Source organism: Bos javanicus, chromosome 9, assembly GCF_032452875.1.
Source record: "Bos javanicus breed banteng chromosome 9, ARS-OSU_banteng_1.0, whole genome shotgun sequence".
Classification (NCBI taxonomy): Eukaryota; Metazoa; Chordata; class Mammalia; order Artiodactyla; family Bovidae; genus Bos; species Bos javanicus.
In genome coordinates this window covers 89,586,513-89,607,075 of record NC_083876.1, presented here as the reverse complement: position 1 = coordinate 89,607,075, position 20,563 = coordinate 89,586,513, and the positions used below count along the sequence as shown (strand labels likewise).

The window sequence follows — 20,563 nt, the reverse complement described above, 5'->3', positions numbered from 1 at the left end:
GAACTCACCTGCCAATGCAGGAGACATAAGAGATGTGGGTTAGATCCCTGGGTTGGTCGGGAAGATCCCCTGGAGAAGGAAATGCAGCCCGCTCCAGTATTCTTGCCTGGAGAATCCCATGGACAGCAGAGCCTGGCGGGCTACAGTCCACGGGGTTGCAGAGAGCTGAAACACAGCAGGGCGGCTAACACACACAAAAGAACTGGGGCTTCTCAGGTGGTGCTAGTGATGAAGTATCTGCCTGCCAGTGCAGGAGGCCGCAAGAGATCTCCGGGTTTTATCCTTGGGTCAGGAAGATCCCCTGGAGTAGGAAACGGCAACCTGCTCCAGTATTGCCTGCAAAAGTTACATGGATAGAGGAACCTTGTGGGCTACAGATCACAGGGTCCCAAAGAGTTGGACACGACTGAGCAACTGAGCACACACACAAACGTAAAAGAATCTTTATCATTTTCAAAGTAAATGATCCTCAATACCATAGCTGTCACAGGGACTATGAAAGAAAAAGGGAGTTTTTCTAAAGGAGAAAAAAACCTTCCATTTGACTGCGATGTGTACTACGTATTCAAGCATGTATTTTGATCTTTTTCTTATGAATATATTCATAATATTTACAGTGAAAGAAAGAATTCCTCACCTGTGGCTATTTTCTCATTAGACATACACTCTACAATTGGATGACAGTCAATAATATGGTCTTTAAAGAGCTTATACTCACTCAGTCCTAGCATCACAGGTATCTGGACTGGGCAATCAGATCCAATTCAGCAAGTATTTATCTTGCACTTGCTAAAACACATTTCATAAGGTGTAAAGTTTGAGACAAAAAGGAAAAGGCTTTACAGAGTTTTAGTTACTGTTAAGATACACGTCTATTTGACATTTAAAGGTAAATTTGCCTACCTATGCTTGGTGGAAAAACATCATTTTGCAAAAAATTTAAATGTCTGTTGGTTTACTAAAAGATCATCCAGATTAGTGCATGAAAACAAAAATCCACCATTCCACATTCAATTTAAGAAAAGCCATCTAGGGGATTCCCTATCAGTCCAGTGGTTGGGACTCCACACTTTCACTGCAGAGGGCCTGGGTTCAATGCCTGGTTAGAGAACTAAGACCCCACAAGCTAGGCAGCATGACCAAAAAAGGGAAAAATTCCATATTATTAAATAAATATCTGTGATTTAGGAATATGGTAAGAATAGTTTTATTGAACTTTATTTCATCTACCAGTTTGACATCCACATTTCCTTGGGCATATGAAGCAGTCATGTTCCTGGCATAGATTTTGAGCAGTCTTTGCCTGTTCCTTTGTCTGCACCTTTATAGAGAACCAGTTTGTTATGAAATAAAGCAGTATTCCTGTATATTAGAAAGTCTGTAATGCCAACTTTACTTAAGGTTGTTAAATTCAACAGGAAGGGAAGATAATAGGAAGGAAGATCTCTTTTCCAATTAATTTTTGAAAACTTTGTTTTATACATCCCATAGTTAAGATGATGTCCATGAAACAATCCTATAAAAAGCATGCTTCCTGTAGCCTTTCCTTTCACTCTGCTTACATTTGCCTTGAGTATAGTGGTGGTTTAATCATTAAGTCTTGTCTGACTCTTTGGGGTCTGGACTCTAGCCAGTCAGGCTCCTTTGTCCATGGGATTTTCCAGGCAGAATACTGGAGTGGGTTGACATTTCCTACTCCAGGGGATCTTCCTGACCTAGGAATCGAACCTACGGCTCATCTGTCTTCTGCTTTGTAGGTGGATTCTTTTCTCACTGAGCCACCGGGGAAACCCTTTGAGTATAATTCAACAGTATTAACTTGCAGTATTAATACTTGCAGTTACCATATGTATTCTAATTTAAATAATTAGAATTCTAGACAGAGAATCAAGTTAAAACAATACTATAAGATTTTTAAAATGAGAAAATAATTGAAAAATATCCCATCATGCCAAGTTGGCCTTAGACAATTCATTCTTCTCTAGGGAAGTTCTAATTTTCTGGTTTTGATTGTCATTTGCTCTAGGTACACCTTTCACACCTTTTTGAGAGAGAAGTGCAAGGAATAGTGAAGAAGATCAACTTCAGCCTTCTACCTGTGATGGTCTTGATTAGAGCACTGGGCTCAGCCTTCATCTCATTCCCATGTACAGATGTGTGTCAGGCCAACATCCCCGATTACTTACTTAGGACACAGGGTATTTGAAACGTGAAAGCATAGAATTTTAGAACTGGATGGGGCTGTAAAGAGCGTAGACCCAACAGTGACATCTTTATAGATGAGGCAGCTGTGGCCTTGAAGTCTCAGGCTTTGTTGAAACCTCGACTCTGGGTTAGCGGCTGCCGTCACACCCTCTTTATTGAGTTTCCAGAGTTCCCTGTAGGGGCAGATAAAGAGCCAAGTAGATTTTCCCACAACAGCTCTGTTAACAGATTTCTGTTCCTGTGTTTCCAAATTCGAGAAAGAATATATAGTTTCTGGCAAGGCATTTTGGAATAGCTAGTGGCAGCATTTTTAAGTATTATGATAAAAAGAGATCAGTGATTGCTCATTTATTCATTCACTAACCATTTAATAAACTTATGCAACACTTTTTCAACTAGGGTTGCCAGCAAAGCCATGTGTAAGGGATAACATTTGATCAGAGACCCAAACAAGAGGGATGGAGTCTTGGAATGAGGACGGCATTCCAGGTCATATAAGCCCAAATATAAAGCACCATGGAACAAATGTGTTCAGTGTGTCTGGGATTTAGAAGATGAGGCATGAGGAATTCCCTTGCAGTTTAGTGGTCAAGACTCAGCACTTTCACTGCCATGGGCCTGGATTTGATCCCTGTTTAAGGAAATAAGTTCCTGCAAGCCATGTGGTGTGGCCAAAAATAAGAAAAAGAATTATGTCTAAAAAAAGAAAAAACTGAAAATTATATCCCACTATAAACATCTCCCATTGTGAAGATGGGGAGTAGGGGCAGATCATGGACAAAAGTCATCTCTATAGTCTTGAGTGGAAGGTATTGATCTGGCAGAGCCAGGAGCATGGCAATGGCATATGAACTGGATTTGCACACAGGTGATAGTATTTTCAATAGGAATAAATAATAATTAAAAAAAGAAGAAGAGGTATGGAATCAAGTGCTGTGCCTTAGAACTGTTCACGGTGAGATGTTGGGAGATCCAGTGGAGAAGTCTATAAAGCAGTTTTACCAAACAGGCTGGAACTCGGGGGAGAATTCAAGGCTGGGGATGGATGTTGATGATTCAGGAGCATATGGATGATGTCTTGCTGGATGAGAGCTACTGAAAGAAGAATGTCAGGGGAGAATGAAGTGATCACTGCTCAGTTGGTCCTCTCCAATATTTGAAGTTCAGCCCCCTGCAGTGGGTGCACAGAGTCCTAACCCCTGCACCACCAGGGAATTCCCATGTTTGCTAGGTTATATGTTGTGTGGCATCAGATGAAAAGAAGTTCCCTAAATGTTTCATAAATTTTATAAATTTTCAGGAGGAGACAGCGGTGGAAACTGGAAAGGCAAGTAAGGGGAAAAAAACAACGACAACTAAACAATCAAGAGAAGAGGATGACTTGGAATTTAAGCCTGATAGAGTTTTAAGACTAGGGGGGTACCTAGCAATGCCTGTGTGCTGAGACATCATGTAATCTGAATGAATTGCTGGTCTTGGTAAGGTGTAGATGTGGCTCTGACAAGAGTGTTTTCATTGAATAAAAGTTTGACTGGATTAGGCTTGAGAGAGACTGAGAAGGAAGTGGAGGTTGATGTATTAAAAATTCCTTGGAAGAGTTTTGTTTTTTTTTTTTTTAAGCACAAGACACTATGGAATTGATGGTAATAGATGGAGACATGACATCTAAAGGGGTATTTATGTAGTGACTCTTTTTTAGAGGATTTTCAGTAAATTTGCTATGGAATTCAGTAATGTAAAATAATAACTGTTTCTGCTCTATGTGTGTGTGTGTGTGTGTGTGTGTGTGTGTGTGTGTGTATGTAGGCCATGCCAGGCAGCATGCAGGATCTTAGTTCTCTGACCAGGGATTGAACTCATGCCCTCTGCAGTGGATGCACAGAGTCCTAATCCCTGGACCACCAGGGAATTCCCGTGTTTGCTATGTTATATATTGTGTGGCATCAGACGAAAAGAAGTTCCCTAAATGTTTCATAGATTTATTTAATATCAGTGTTAAAATAAATTCTAAAGATAGAATAATCTAACCTTTTCCCAGACCAGTATCCCTTCCTGTAAGGCAGCACATTGCATCTTTGTACAGACCAAAGAGTCCAAAACAAGTTCTTTATGTGTACCAAACAGAAATCTATTTTGTAACCTTTTGGATGTCCTAGTTTTATCCCTTTGGGCCACACCTTGTCCAGTTGCACCTGCTGAACCTGAGGTGACCCTGGTGTCCTTGGCACCTCTTTTACAGCCCGGCACTCCCATCCCCCATCCACTCTTTGCATAATATCATTTTAAATCCCTTCACCAGCCTGACAGCCAATCCTTTCTAATGGCCCAGGTCCCACATACAACGGGCATAACCATCAGATCTCCTCTATGGATCTTTGGCTCTTCTGAAAAATCCCTGTATTCAGTCACATAAGTCTCTCTGGAATCCAAATAAATAGGAATTGAACAGAATGGGAATGGGGGGAGGAAATGCGTGTGTTTCTGATCTGAAATGTTGGTTAAAAAAAAGTGAATGACAAGGTGAGTGGGTGCTTCTTGATGGGGAGTTTGGCTTATGGACCCAGCGCAGTTGCCTTCTGACCTTCGTGTTTGAGGAACCCTATGTTATATGTGCCGTGAACACATCCAGGTGCTCACAGAGCGATCAAATATAAGTTTCGCCACTCCAGAAGCAGGCGTCTCTAATCCCTGCTTAATAAAGAAGAAAATAAAGGCCCAGAAACTCTAGATAGATTGTTCAAAATCACGTGTTTTGCAAGTGGCAGCATTGACATTTAAATCAAAGTCTGTCCGGCTTCAGAGACTCTCTTAGACTTGACCTGAGTTCTTGGCAATGTGCTTGGATCATAGGCTTGGGGCACCTTGGATGTTTTCCTTTCTCTGTGGGTCTTCAAAGTGTATAATTTCTTTTTAATTTTTTAAAAAATTGAAGTATAGTTGATATACTATATGTGTTTCGTGTGTACAGGAAAGTGACTCAGATTCTTTTCCATTATACGTTGTTGAAGTAGAAGTGAAGTGAAGTCGCTCAGTCGTGTTGACTCTTTGCGATCGCTACCAGGCTCCTCCAGGCAAGAGTACTGGAGTGGGTTGCCATTTCCTTCTCCAGGGGATCTTCCCTACCCAGGGATCGAACCCAGGTCTCCTGCATTCCAGGCAGACGCTTTAACCTCTAAGCCACCAGGGAAGCCCCATTATACGTTATTACAAGATATTATATATAGTTCCCTGGGCTAAGCAGTAGATCTTGTTGCTTATCTGTTTTGTGTATAATAGTGTGTATTTGTGAATCCCAGATTTCAAATTTATCCCACTCCCTTTCCTCTTGGTAACCATAAGTTTGTTTTCTGTCTGTGAGTCTATTTCTGTTTTGTAAATAAGTTTGTTTGTATCTTTTTTTTGATTCCACATATAAGTGATTAAGATGTGTCATTTCTTAGCATGTTTCGTTATATTATACTTTTTATTATGGTATGCTCTTCATGATACTATTTTAATCAGATGTTTTATTTTCTAAGATATTACATTATATTATTCTGTTGACACCTTCTCTGGGTCCAACTCTATTCAAGGTAGAAGATGCTAAGACAGGAAAAACTCAGTCCCTGACCCTCAGAGGTTGATAAGTCTGTAGAAAAGATAACCCAAATACTTATATAAAGCAGAGCAGGGTGGATGATTGTGAAGAGAGGCACAAATGAGTGCTCTCGCCTCTAGAACTGTATGGGGGTGGGGCGGCCGTGATCAAGTGGGAGACCTTAACATTCTTCATGAAAAAGTTAGAATGTGAGCTGAGTTTGAAAGGATGAAGGAATGCGATTGTTCAGGGGGAGGTGGGGCGTAGCCACAGCTCGAGAACAGCGTGGACAGTGGGAAACCTTAAGATAAGCTAGGAGGCGTCTAGTGATTGAGCTGGAGGAAAAGACGCACATTAGAGATAAATGATAGACAGCTCATCAACAGGAAAGACAGGACCATACTGGCAAAGGTATGACTGTTATGCACCTGGTAACAGGAAACCTTACAGGATTTATTTTTAGGAAAAGTTGTGACTGTAGTATGTATAGGAGGCTCATGACTTTTTGGATTTAGGACTTTTTTGTGTTGTGAAGAGAAGTTACATCTCTAATTATAGTGAAAGTGAAAGTGTTAGTTGCTCAGTCGTGTCTGACTCTTGGTGGCCCTGTGGACTCCCGCCAGGCTTCTCTGTCCATGGGATTCTCCAGACAAGAATTCTGGGGTGGGTTGCCATTTCCTCCTCCAGGGTATTTTCCCGACCCAGGGATTGAACCCAGGTCTCCCACGTTGCAGGCAGATCCTTTACCGTTTGAGCCGCCATTTAACATGTCAGAATAGGTCATGTGCTATGACCTATTTGGAACTGATGGATTTGCCCCATCAGTTTCTTGAGTTTTCTTGCAATCTTAGATCTTGCTTGTTATATCTTCAGGTGACTATTTTAAAATGAACACAATTTGCAAATTTATTGGTGATAAAAAATAAAATTTATTAGTTCTCATTCCCATGGTAAGTGAAACATACTTTTATATATAAAGACTGTAGGTTCAAACTAGCAAGCAAACTGTTTAAATATGAAAGTTGTGCAAGGGAAAAAATAATGGATTCAATTAAGATTTGCTAAGCCCTTTATTCTATTTTGAGTTAATGTTCCAGGTGAATAACTGTACTTCATGTTTAGTTAGGAAAACCACACTGGATTGTCACACTGGCCCTTTGCTGTCCCCCTGACATCCCTTAGGGTTGGGAACATGATTCTTGTTTGACTCAAAGCTGTCAAAAATTAATAGCAATCTGAATTGGTGGATAAAATGTTGACTGCAGACTTCTCCTGCAAAAAGTCCCCCTTCAGTTCTATTCTTGTACCTTTCAAATTATAATTTATATCATGCACCTCTGTCTGTTTAGATCCATTTGATACCCAAATTCATTTCTGTGATTGATTTTCTAGTAAGAGGATGAAAAGTTTTCATATTAATGGGTTTTTATTTAAAGCCCGTAAAAGCTAAGAATTTGAAATCAGCTAGATTTATATTAAATTTCCTGATAGGAAATGGTTTTCTGAGATTACTAGTTGCCTTTTTTTTAGAATACTAAAGCTATTAATAAACCATCTCTTTATTACATCTTCCTTCAATAACACCACAGAATGGCTATAAAATATTCCAAATATCTCTTAAAAAGGACTGAAATTGAAACATTTAAAAACTCTGGGCTTTCCCAGTTTTGCTTTCGCTGTCTATTAGAATAGCTGAGTAACTCTGTTTACTATGTGGCTGTAGAAGGATGTCGGCCGTCTCAGATGTTCTTAAAGGTGGCCACCCTTCCAGGGGCCCAGCTGGAGGAATCTTTCCAGGACAATGCCCCCCACCCTGCCCCAGGCCTATGTGGATGTAGAGTAGGGAGGGAGCTTGTTTAAAACTTGCCTGCGTATCTCCCCTGACCCCCCTAAAATTTACCAGAACTGCAGTAGGAGGAAGCCAAGGCCCGCATGTTGTCCAGGAGCTCGGCTGATACTCTGGTCTGTCTGCTATAACCCACTCTCCCCATCATCTGTAATGACCCCCTGAGAGGATGCTTTTTCCTTCCTCAAGTCTCATCTTGACCATGCTTGCCCTCCAACCCTGTCAACCACTGGTCAGGATTCTTATTGGCGGTCCAATTTGTATCAACTCAGAGAATGAAGCCATAAAGCAATTCAAACAAGAGAACCTATAGAATAACTCCCGGTTTTCTGTGTGATACTATGCCATAGATAATTTCAATTTTAGAATATTTTATGTATTGTAAATAGTCATCATATATGGAAGTGATCTATTTAATCTGGTACAGTGGTGCTTATGCTAAGTCCCTTCAGTCGTGTCTGACTCTTTGCCACGCTATGGACTGTAGCCCGCCAGGCTTCTCTGTCCGTGGGCTTCTTCAGGTGAGACTACTTGAGTGGGTTGCCGTCTCCTCCTCCAGGGGATCTTCCCAACCCAGGGATCGAACCTGCATCTCTTATGTCTCTTGCATTGTCAGGCAGGTTCTTTACCACTAGCGCCACCAGTGGAAGACTCTTCAAGGAACAGATCATATGATACATTTCTTTGCTTTTATTTCTCAGTGCAGAGTCTCAACATAGCAGTTATTGAAAAGTTCCTGTGATTTGTATTGCTGAAACTGATGTTTTCTTCTCTGCTCTCTGCCTTTAGCACTCAATCTGGCTTGAAGCATCTATATCTAGAGCAGTGGGTGGATAGTTGGAGTCACAGAGTCTTGACAGCCAACTAGACTGGTTGTCTGTAGGTCGTTAAAGGATTAAAGTGAAGCATTTAAAAATTGTTGTGGCATTTGCGTTTCCAGCCCATCCTAAAGGAGATCAGTCCTGAGTGTTCATTGGAAAGACTGATGTTGAAGCTGAAACTCCAATACTTTGGCCACCTGATGCAAAGAGCTGACTCATTTGAAAAGACCCTGATGCTGGGAAAGATTAAAGGCAGGAGGAGAAGGGGATGACAGAGGATGAGATGGTTGGATGGCATCACTGACTCAATGGACATGAGTTTGGGTAAACTCTGGGAGTTGGTGATGGACAGGGAAGCCTGGCGTGCTGTGGTCCATGGGGTTGCAAAGAGTCAGACACAACTGAGTGACTGAACTGAACTGAACTTGCATTTAAGATAGGCGACCAGTAAAATGTTGCTATCGTTGTTGTTGTTCAGTCACCCAGGCGTGTCCGACCCTTTGCAACCCCATGGACTGCAGCACACCATGCCTCTCTGTCTCTTGCCATCTTGGCGAGGTTAGCCCAAGTTTACATCCATTGCATTGGTGATGCCATCCAGCCATCTCGTCCTCTGATGCCCTCTTTCCTTCTGCCTTCAATCTTTCCCAGCATCAGGGACTGTTCCAATGAGTCAGCTTTTCACACCAGATGACCAAAACACTGGAGCTTCAGCTTCAGCATCAGTCCTTCCAATGAGTATTCAGGGTTGATTTCCCTTAAGACTGACTGGTTGCTATCATTAGTCCTAAACAAAACAACACAGGCAAACCCAAATTAGTTTGCTTCTTTTATTCAGGGTAACTCTAAATTGCTGCAGTGTCCCCATAATCATAATTTATGGGAGCTGAGCTCCATGTGGCATAAAAGGAATTTCTTCCAGATGGTAAATCTAACCTAAAAAACATTTCTGTAATTGCTAATGGAGCCCTGGTAACTTAGCATCTTACACGTTGATTGAGAGAGGTGTTCTAATCTCTCACAGCAATATTGCCACAGCAGATCTTGTATGAGAGAGGATGTGGGGAGGAAAAAAGAAGAAGATATTAAACAAGAGGAACTTGCCCAAGGGATAAAGTTCCCTTTATACTCCTTTCTGCCTGAATAGCTTACCCCTTAAAAGTAGCACCAGTTAGTACCTTTTGCATTATTTTTCAGGCATCCTCTGCTTTTCTGCCAGTCTTTATTTGGTGTAACTGAATTGGATCTTCTCTCATCCTGGTCTTTTGAAATGCTCCTTCTTTACAATGATATCTAACACCATGAAAATTTGAAACAACCTAAATATCTTATAAAATATAGCCATTCAATGCAACATTGGGCAGCCTTGAGAATAATAGTGTAGGTGTTCTGGTAAAAGACTGTGAAGAAGGATTCTTTTTTATATCTCTCCCTGAGACTTATCAAAGGCAACAAAAAAGAATGTAAAACCGATGGGAAAAATGTTAACTTTAATAACCTTGAAAATACTAGTCATAATCCAACCCTACCCCCCACCCTCCAAAAATATCCACCAGAATAGTGACATTTGGATCATTGAGAAGGACTTTGAGAACCAACACACACTTATGCAGAGCTCAAGCAAGGCATGGGCCTCTTAAGAAGTAGGCATTGGGCTCCCTGGTGGTCTACTGGTTAAGAATCCACTTGCCAATGCAAGGGATAGGGGTTCAATCCCTGGTCCAGGAAGATTCTACCTACTGTGGAGCAACTAAGCCTGTCGGATGCAGCTGCTGAGCCCGGGTGCCTCGAGTTTATGCTCCACAACAAGAGAAGCCGCTGCAATGAGAAGTCCAGGCACCACACTGGAGAGTAATCCCCACTGAGAGAGCCAGAGAAAGCCTGTGCATAGCAAGAAGAAGCAGCACAGGCAAAACTAATAAATCTTAAAAAAAATTTTTTTAAAGTAGGCATCTTTTATAAAAGTAAGTGATGAGGCCTTCCTGCTGGCTCAGTGGTGAATAATCCACTTGCCAATGCAGGAGTCACAGATTCAATCCCAGGTCTGGGAAGATCCCACGTGCCGAGGAACAGCTAAACCTGTGTGCTGCAACTACTGAGCTTGTGCTCTAGAGTCTGGGAGCTGCAACTCTTGAGCCCAGGTGTCGCAACTACTGAAGCTTGCACGACCGAGAGCCTGTGCTCTGCAACATGAGAAGCCTCCGCAATGAGAAGCCCACATACTGCAACTAAACAGTAGCCCCTGCTTGCTGCATTAGAGAGAAGACTGCGCGACAACGAAGACCCAGCGCAGCCATAAATAAATAAAATTGTCAATTAAAAACAGAAAAGAAATATCCGCACTTAGGCAACACACCTCCAAGTAAAGATGTGTTAAAACATCTAATCAGCAATTTTGCTTCTAGGATTTCATCCCCTGGATCTACACATACTTGTATGCAAAGCTATATTACAGAACTGATGATTATGGAATTTTTGCTATATATATATATATATATCCTAATATATATGTATCCTAATATATACATTTATACATCCTAATTTCTCCCATAGGGAGCTCCTAATAAATAGTAAAATGTATCCATACCATGAAATATCATGAATCTATTTTAAAAATGAGGAAGATTTGTTTTGATGTAATGTGAAGTTGTGAAAGTGTATGTACTTTTATCCCCAAAGTAATCTCTACATATGTTAAGAGTGTGTGAGCATATATAAATATTGAAAGAAAGTAAAAGTGTTAGTTGCTCAGTCGTGTCCAACTTTTTGCAATCCCGTGGGCTATAGCCCTCTAGACTCCTCTGCTTATGGGATTCTTCAGGTAAGAATACTGGAATGCGTAGCCATTCTCTTCTCCAGGGGATATTCCCAACCCAGGGATTGAACCTAGGTTTCCTGCATTGCAGGCAGATTCTTTACCATCTGAGCCACCAGGGAAGCCCATATAAATATTACATTGTGGTAGCACTAGTGGTAAAGAACCCACCTACCAATGTAAGAGACACAAGAGATGTGGGTTCAATCCCTGGGTTGGGAAGATCCCCTTGAAGAGGGCATGGCAACCCATTCCAGTATTCTTGCCTGGAGAATCCCATGGACAGAGGAGCCTGGTGGGCTACAGTCCATTGGATCACAAAGAGTTGGATACAACTGAAGCAACTTAGCACCCATATTTAACAGTTTATTAAAATTGTGAGGCTAACCAAGAAGCTGTTAATATTCATTGGCATCAAGATAAATTAAGTAGAAAAGGTTAGGTCAAGTATAATATGATTTTATCCGTGGTCTCATTTTCCTTCCTCTCTCTCACTGCCTTTATTGAAACTTCGTACCAAGCACTGTTGTAAGTGCCTCATATGGGTAATCTTATTTAAATCTCACAACAACCTTAAAACCACCCCAAAGAAAACTTTTATTAACACATTCCCAGTTTAGCCATGAGGATATTGAGGTATAATAGAGTTTAATAATTTGCCAAAAATCTGAAAGCTAGTGAATGCCAGAGCCAGAATTTGAAACCAGGCAGTCTGGCTTTAGAGCTTATGTTCATAACTCTTAGGCAGTCATGCTGTCCTATACACACGTACATCCATCACACAGCTTCACACAGAAAAAGCGGTTGGCAGAATGTAGCTTTAGGGCATTTTAATAGAGTGCTTTTATTTGTACTTCTGTATGTCAATTACACAGTCTGTGGCCGTTATACGATTGTACTGTATTACTCCTGTTTGTTTGTTTGTTTGAATCAGGCCTAGTTCCCTATTATGTACTACAAAAAATCTAAAGCACACGGGCCTGCCTTGTCCTCTGGTGGAGAAATCTAGCGTGTTATCTGTGGGATTTTAAATTTATACTTTCACTGAGAAAATGGCTCTGTGGGCCTCCTGCTGGAACGTGATTCTCTCCTCTGCATCCTAGCTGTGCAACCTTGTACCAGTTATGTAACTTCTCTCTATCTTTGTTTGCTCCTGTATAATATGTGTATCATGAAAAGGATAGGCTTCTTGATTTATTGTAAGGATTAAATGTTTATCAAGTGTCAACTGCCCAGAATAGCAATCAGCATGTTCAGTAAACATCAGCTATTGCATTAGATGGGCACCTAAGTAAGTTAACCTGAATTTATGTTGAACCTGAAAGGACTGGGAGAAAGAGAATGAACGCTGGTCCGGATGGTCCTGGTGGCTCTGCCAGGCTTTCCTGGCTCAGGACTGAGTCTGGGAAGAATGAGATGGGAGTCCAGAGCCTGTGCTTCTCTCAGTCCGTCTCAGTGTCCACTTACCTCTTAGTCTGGGCATCTCACCTCCTAGGATGACTCTAGGCCTAAAGAGATGCAATTTTCATAGGAGATGGCTAGCACAGGCTAAGTGTATCAGCCTATGAAGTTGCCTTCATTTGACTGTTTTAGATCCACAAAATTAGCAATTTCACCTGGTTCAGCCTAACAAGTTATCAGTTGCTCAGCTGGAACATTCGTGGATTTTGCTTTTACTGAGAAAGATAAGACATTAGGTGTTCTTTCTTTCTTTCTTTCTTTTTCATCCCTGCTTTTATTCCCCTACACAGAGCATGTTTTCTGTTTTTCTCCTTCGTTAAGTGGTCATGTCTATTTTCAAGGAAGTTTTGAGTAGTGGAAACATGTTCTTGATGACACCTGACCTCCAATCCATTCCTGTGTCTTCACTCTTTGCCCCAGGGCTCATACATTGTCTAATCCATCCATGTCTGCTCTCAGGAAAGAACCTCATAAATTCAGTCACGGAGAGGAACAAATGGCGAATAGGACCTAGTGCTCTCCTGCAAGAGCTGTGCAGGTTTCAATAACCACCATCTTCCATGAGAAGAGCACGAATCACGGATTCTAGACTGGAAGGCTCTCTGTGTCCTAGGGTTGGAGGCTGGTAGTTGGGATTTGAAAGAAGAAAATTTCTGGAACCTGTAAAAATAGATATAGCCTGTTTCTTAGCTCTGAGGTCCAGAATTCCCTGGTTCCCCAATTTTTCTGATATAGGCTTTAAGACCACATATTGGGATTGTTGTAGATAAAGTATATAATACTTATAGATTTTATATTATTTTACACAACCCTCACAATAACCTTAGGAAGCTGGGAGGTACTATTATTATCATCATTTTAGAATTAAGGAAATGGAGACTTATAGCAGTTAGGGAATTTGCTCAAGGTCATTCAACTAGTAATGGTAGAAAGTCCCTTGGACAGCAAGGAGATCAAACCAGTCAATCTTAAAGGAAATCAACCCTGAATATTTATTGGGAGGACTGATGCTGAAGCTGAAGCTCCAATACTTTGGCCACTGATGCAAAGAGACCACTCATTGGAAAAGACCCTGATGCTGGGAAAGATTGAGGGTGGGAGGAGAAGAGGATGAGATGGTTGTATGGCATCATTGACTCAATGGACATGAGTTTGAGCAAACTCCAGGAGATGGTGAAGGACAGGGAAGCCTGGTGTGCTGCAGTCCATGGAGTCCCAAAGAGTCAGACACAGCTTAGCAACTGAAAAACAAAGAAATGTCACAAGTCTCTATCTATGGCTTGGGGCCATGAGAAATAATGTCAGTTGTGATGGTCCTACAGACTCATCCCCTCTAAGCTTCCTTGATTCTAGGATATGACCATGAGACCATGATGTACTGGAAGCCCTGGCTCATTCTGGTTCTCTACTGAGGACCACTATTTAGAATTTAAGTACAGATAATTCATAATAAATGTTAATATATTCCTTTTTAGTGAAAAATAACTTTTAGATTGGTAAATGTGTTACTAGCATTCGTGTGTAGTCACTCAGTCATGTCTGACTCTTTGGATTGTAGCCCACCAAGCTCCTCAGTCCATGGGATTTCCCAGGCAAGAATACACGAGTAGCTTATCATTTCTTCATCTGGCAAGTCTTCCCAACCAGAGATCCAACCCACGTCTCCTGCATTGCAGACGGAGTCTTTATCCACTGAGCCACTGGGGCACGACTTATTTATTGTTATCAATAAAATAGTTATAAAATGTATGATAAGATTTGTAACACTTCAAAAGTCTTCTACTCTAATGAAAGTACTAATTAAATTTTTATAGCCCTCCATGATTTTGTCCATATTTATAGCAAAACAAATCTAGATACAATGATCTGGTTAAAAACATTTAAAATATTGAATGATTCCACCTCCCACAAAGTGTTTGGAAATAATGAAATACATTTGCACTGCAGAATTATGACTGTCAGCAAATGTTTAAAAGGCAGCAATATAAGTGGCCAGTCGTGTTTGAAGTGCAAAGAACCGATGTAGGCATACTTGTGCAGAAAGGAAAGTATAACCTTTGTATTTGGGGTTATTAAGTATTTATATGATGAGTCATAGTTTGTCAAGAAAAGAAGTATAATTTTCTAGAAATTAATAAATAAAAGTATCTTTTTAGACTGATTCCAACTTTAAATTACATTTTGTGCTATATGATTTATATTATTTATGAGTCAAGATAGCCATTTACATTTCAAAAGCCCTTTGAAGCTAGACATTAATAGAATAAATCATCACAAGGTGATATAACATGATTTCCTTTTGAATTTCCTGCTGAGATAACTTCATATTTGCAGCTGTCAGGACCATCATAAATTATAAATTTGATCTTTCTTTTTAAATTTAGCAGTCTCTGTGTGTGTGTCTGTACACACACACACATATACACACGCAAAGATCTTTAAACACTTCTATGGAGTGAGCAGGGCTAGCTAATGTGGAAGAATAGGTTAGTGTTGATGTTATTAATACAAAGAAGGATGTGAGACCTACTATGAAAGTATTTAAGACAAGGGGCTACAGATTTTGAGAGAAAGGAAAGAGAATGCCCAGGTGTGGTATCATGGGAGAGCTTGCCTTTGAACTTGGAGCTGAAGAAGAGGAGTTTTACCAGGTGCAACAGAGAAGCTGGAGGTGTCCAAAGTGGCAGAGCCAACTTGAAAAAAGATAGAGTCAGCAGGCAGCCAGAAAGACAAGCCCAGTCTGTATTCAGAAAGTGTGGAGCGGGTACAGATTGGCAGAAGGAAGCCGCAGTGCAGTGCAACCAGCTCTATGTGGGTTATTGGTGACCTAACCAGAAAGTAGGTTGAGGCCAGGTTGGAAAAAGCTTTGAGTCCTGGGATATGAAGTACGAACCCTGCTAAGCAGTGGTAACCCATTTTAAGGTGGCAGGGGAATGATGTTGTCAAGAGATATGCTCTGAAAAATTAATCTTGTGTTAGTGAGTAGTGTGACGCAGACAGCAAAAACGAGGAATCAGGGAAGACTGGAAGAGATACATGAGAATCAGCTGCAGCATCTGTGCATATCTACACCCAGGCAGTGATTCTGATTCTGTGAGTCTGAAGTGGCCCTGTGGTCTTGATATCCACAGGGACCCCAAATGAGGCTTAGGCTGGTGGACACTGTGCCCTGTTAAGAAACATCGAGAGAAAGTGAGGAGGTGTTTGAACTACAAATGAAATAGGAGTGGCCTGCAGACAGAAGGAATGAAAGCTGTCAAAGGTGACTGAATTTGAGAACTGGGGCCGGGAGAGAGGCTTAGTTTTGGGACTCATCACGCCGTACCCGTGTGTTTACACGATCATCTCCTGCCCTGAAGTTGCCCTAGCTCCTCTTAAGACGCAGTGAGCACTCAGAAGTGTTTGTGGAATGGCACGATCCCTTGTAGGCTCAGAGATGCCTGCAGCGATCTAGCCTCTCTCGTGGAGGACCGACTGGGAATTCAGTCAGCTGGAGGCACTGGTTGAACATGGTCGCTCATGGAAGAGCCCTCTCAGACTCTCCCTGCCCTGTCCCTGTGTGCCCAAAAGTGCTACATCACTAGGCCCATCGGCAGCTAGCCAGGAATTCAGTTCATCACGAGCGCCACTTGGGGGACAGTCTCAGGCAGGCGATTCTTTGCACCCTTGGGTTCACCCATCAGTGGCTCCTGAGGCCTCCTGGGACAGCTTTTCAAACAGTTACTTTGTGACTGGCTTTGCAAGGGTAGATTTTAGTCAAGTTTACCAAGTGAAGAGAAACTGGTCAATGAAGAAACTGACACATTGTTTAAACAGCTAAGAGAAAAGTGACATAGATGTTAATGCATGCCCTGAGTTAGGTGCCAAATAGCCTTTCGCACATTCTGAATGCTACACACACGGGCATCCTAGTTATCCGTGGCTCTGTAACAGGCTACAGAAGCTTTGTAGCAGAGAACATTATGCCCAGGCACTTGGTCGATTAGAAATTTGGACAGGCCTTGGGAGGGATGGCCTGTCTGTCCTTCACCATGTCTGGGTCTTCAGCCAGAAGACTTGAAACCTGGAGGTTGGACCCATCACGAAGCTCTCTGAGCACATCTGGGAGCTGGTTGGCTCTTGGCTGAGACTTTAGCTGGAGCACCTGCCTGTGGCTTCTGCATGTGGCCTGATCAACCTCTGAATATAGGGTCCGGGTTCCAAGGGCAGGAGAGAGAGCCAGGGAAAAACCTTTTTGCCTCTAAGACCCAGACTCAGAAGTCACAGCCCAGATACATCCTGTTTGTCACTGGATGTTTGTCCTTCCTCCAGGGGATCTTCCTGACCCAGGGATCGAACCCAGGTCTCCTGTATTGCAGGCAGATTCTTCACTGTCTAAGCCACCAGGGAAGCCCTCCTCTTTGTCAGAGCAGGTCCTATAGGCCCTCCCACTGTCCCGGGGAGGAAAAGTACTCTTTATCTCCTCATGGAGTAGTAGTAGCAAGGTTCTACAAGAGCATGGAGGATTAGAAATACTGTTGTCTTATTCAGAAGATGCAATCTTCCTCAAAATGGTGAAAAAAGAGAATATTCTTATGTTTCTAAATTTCAACTGATGGAGCCTATTTAGTGAGAAGCGGCCGTGAAGCATCGTTATATTTGTAGATTTACATTTCTCAGTTTTAGGCGTGTGCAGTCAAATGTCTTCTGAAACAAATCAGAATATTAAATAATACCCATTTCTAAAGACTTCAGAGGTTTTTAAGTGGATAACCTAGAAATAAAATGTGCCTCTTACTGTTTAAAAATGTTTGTGCAATTAGTAGTGACAGTGACATAAAATATTGTTTTATGAATAATACATACATTTTATAGAAGAGATCTATTCATACTGCTTAGAGGTCAAAATTATTCATTTTGAAAATTAGTCGGAAAGCAAGGCTATAGACTTCTCAGGGCTGACCAGCCTCAAACCTTCAAAGTAGGGAACCATGAAATCAAAGTCAGAATATTGGAAGTGAAGACTAAAAACCTCTGGGACTTCCCTAACCATCCAGTGGTTAAGACGCTGCCCTTCCACTGCAGAGGACATGGGTTCAATCCCTGGTTGGGAAACTAAAATTCCACATGCTGTGCAGCATGGCCAGAAAAGGGAAATATGATAAAATAAGTATTAATAAAATGTTTGCTATGGTTTTGCTGCTGATGATAGCAAATAACTGTTTCTGCTGTCTATGTGTAATAGAAAGGATGACACTTTACAAATACACAGGCATACACAGACACACATATGTGTACCCACAGCCACACCAACCCTGTTTCACATTATAGTTAGTATATTCAGGGAAGGAAAATGCAAGAAGTAAAAGAAAAAGTGAGGCTTATTCCAAGAACTGTTTGTTTCAGTCGTTTGCTGTCTATGTGAGGCCTTCTAGTCTTCTTGTAAGTGGATACTGTACAGTGTTAAAAAATAAATAAGTTATATATATATATATTGCCCTATTGCTTTGTAAAGCCAAAAAAAAAAAAAAAAAGCCACTCACATCTGTAAGAATGAGATGTGATACCAGGGACTGGAGTTCTTCACTCTAAAGCTGGTCTGAAAAATTGTTATAATGAAACATTTCAGTGTTAGAAAATGATTGTGATCTAAAATATCACAACCATATCATTTGTAGACTCAGCCATTTTCATGGATCTTGATGAATTTTCTTTACCAGCAGCAGCATACACCGCCTTTCTCAAAATGTGTGTGGCTGTGCCCCTGTTTCTGCCTGCAGACATGGCATTCTAGCTTAGCTGTGTGACTTTTCTAACATTCCTTACAGCTCCCAAGAAAATCCTTCCTATTATTGAACATATACATTACCATATGTAAAATAGATAGCCAGTGGATATTTGATGTATGACTCAGGGAGCTCAAACCAGTACTTTGTGACAACCTAGAGAGGTGGGATGGGGTGGGAGGTGGGAAGGAGGTCCAAGAGGGAGGGGACATATGTATGGCTGATTCATGTTGATGAATGGCAGAAACCAACACAAATTGCAAAGCTGTTATCTTCCAATTAAAAATAAATACATGAAAAAAAAAATCCTTCCTATTGTTGAACCACTTACAACAGGTTTTATTCTCAAAAAAAAAAAAAAAAAAGAAAGCATTTCATTATCCCCTGTGATTGTGAATAGCCATCTTAGTCAAGTGAAAGTGAAAGTGAAGTCGCTCAGTCTTGCCCGACTCTTTGTGACCCCATGGACAGCAGCCTGCATCAAGCTCCTCCGTCCATGGGATTTTCTAGGCAAGAGTACTGGAGTGGGTTGCCGTTTTCTTCTCCAATCTTAGTCAATGCTTGATTTACTTTAAAGACAAGAGAATACTTTTTTAATGTATGGAAAGTGATGATTGACAGTTTAAAGCTGGCATTTTATGTATCCTCAATTTGTTTTTAAAAGCCCTTTTTGTATGAAAATGATTAGTATAAAACATATTTGCATTGCTCACAATCTGTTTGCCATAGATCTTTTGTTAATGCTCAATTATTAAGTTAAATTGTATCTCCATTTCCTCTGCTTGCTTTGAGTGTTATCCATTAGTCTTTAATATAATTGGACTAAATAGGAATTAGATTTGGGGAATCCCAGAGACAAACCCAGATTTTCTCACTGATTATTTGACAGTCAGCTTTGGAAGACAATAAGATAATTTCTGCAGTTCCTCTAGTTCATTTCGATAGGAAGGTCAAGAATCTGACTATCTATTTTTATACCTGTTATGATCCAAAGTATCCAATCAAAGTTTTTTTTAGACATTTATTTAATTTTATTTATTCATTTGGCTGCACCAGAGCTTAGGTATGGCATGTGAGATCTAGTTCCCTGACTAGGGCTTGAACCTGGGTCCCTCCGCATTGGAAACTTGGAGTTTTAGCCACTGGACCACGAGGGAGGTCCCTCTATTTGAAGTTTTGAAAGCCCTTTGGTCTGTTTGTCACTGTGTACTTGGAAATACCTGTGTTTTTTGGGGATAACCTCCATTTTGTAGTAATGATTCTTTAGTTAGCTCTGACAAATTTAAATACCTTTCAAGTTATTTTTATGGAGAAATGACTAGGTGTAGAAGCATGAGCATACCAAGTTACAAAGGATTAGTCATCAAGAACTTAGCATATAATGAACTCTTGGAAATTAATTGATTGAAACAAACAAAAATAACATAATCTATAGAAAAGTGTTGTCCTCTGCCTAACAGAACTCAAAAATCAAGACTAGTGTATGTGCTAATATTTCTGCCATTCAGTTCAGTTCAGTCGCTCAGTCGTGTCCGACTCTTTGTGACCCCATGAATCACAGCACGCCAGGCCTCCCTGTCCATCGCCAACTCCTGGAGTTCACCCAAACTCATGTCCATCAAGTCAGTGATGCTATCCAGCCATCTCATCCTCTGTCATCCCCTTCTCCTGCCCCCAATCCCTCCCAGCATCAGGGTCTTTTCCAATGAGTCAACTCTTCCCATGAGGTGGCCAAAGTATTGGAGTTTCAGTTTCAGCATCAGTCCTTCCAAAGAACACCAGGACTGATCTCCTTTAGAATGGACTGGTTGGATCTCCTTGCAGTCCAAGGGACTCTCAAGGGTCTTCTCCAACACCACAGTTCAAAAGCATCAATTCTTCAGTGCTCAGCTTTCTTCACAGTCCAACTCTTACATCTATACATGACCACTGGCAAAACCATAGCCTTGACTAGATGGACCTTTGTTGGCAAAGTAATGTCTCCGCTTTTTAATATGCTGTCTAGATTGGTCATAACTTTCCTTCCAAGGAGTAAGCGTGTTTTAATTTCATTGCTGCAGTCACCATCTGCAG

General features: G+C 41.2%; 1 protein-coding gene and 1 non-coding gene across 15 annotated transcripts in view; one reads left to right on the top strand and one right to left on the bottom strand.

Annotated features, from left to right (window-relative positions):
* Nucleotides 1–20,563, top strand: part of SYNE1 (spectrin repeat containing nuclear envelope protein 1) — a 497,963-nt gene that overhangs the window by 34,969 nt on the left and 442,431 nt on the right. The gene's annotated exons all lie outside the window — the stretch shown is intronic.
* Nucleotides 5,321–5,392, bottom strand: TRNAS-GGA (transfer RNA serine (anticodon GGA)). The gene has a single exon. It is a non-coding gene; the product is annotated as a tRNA-Ser (tRNA).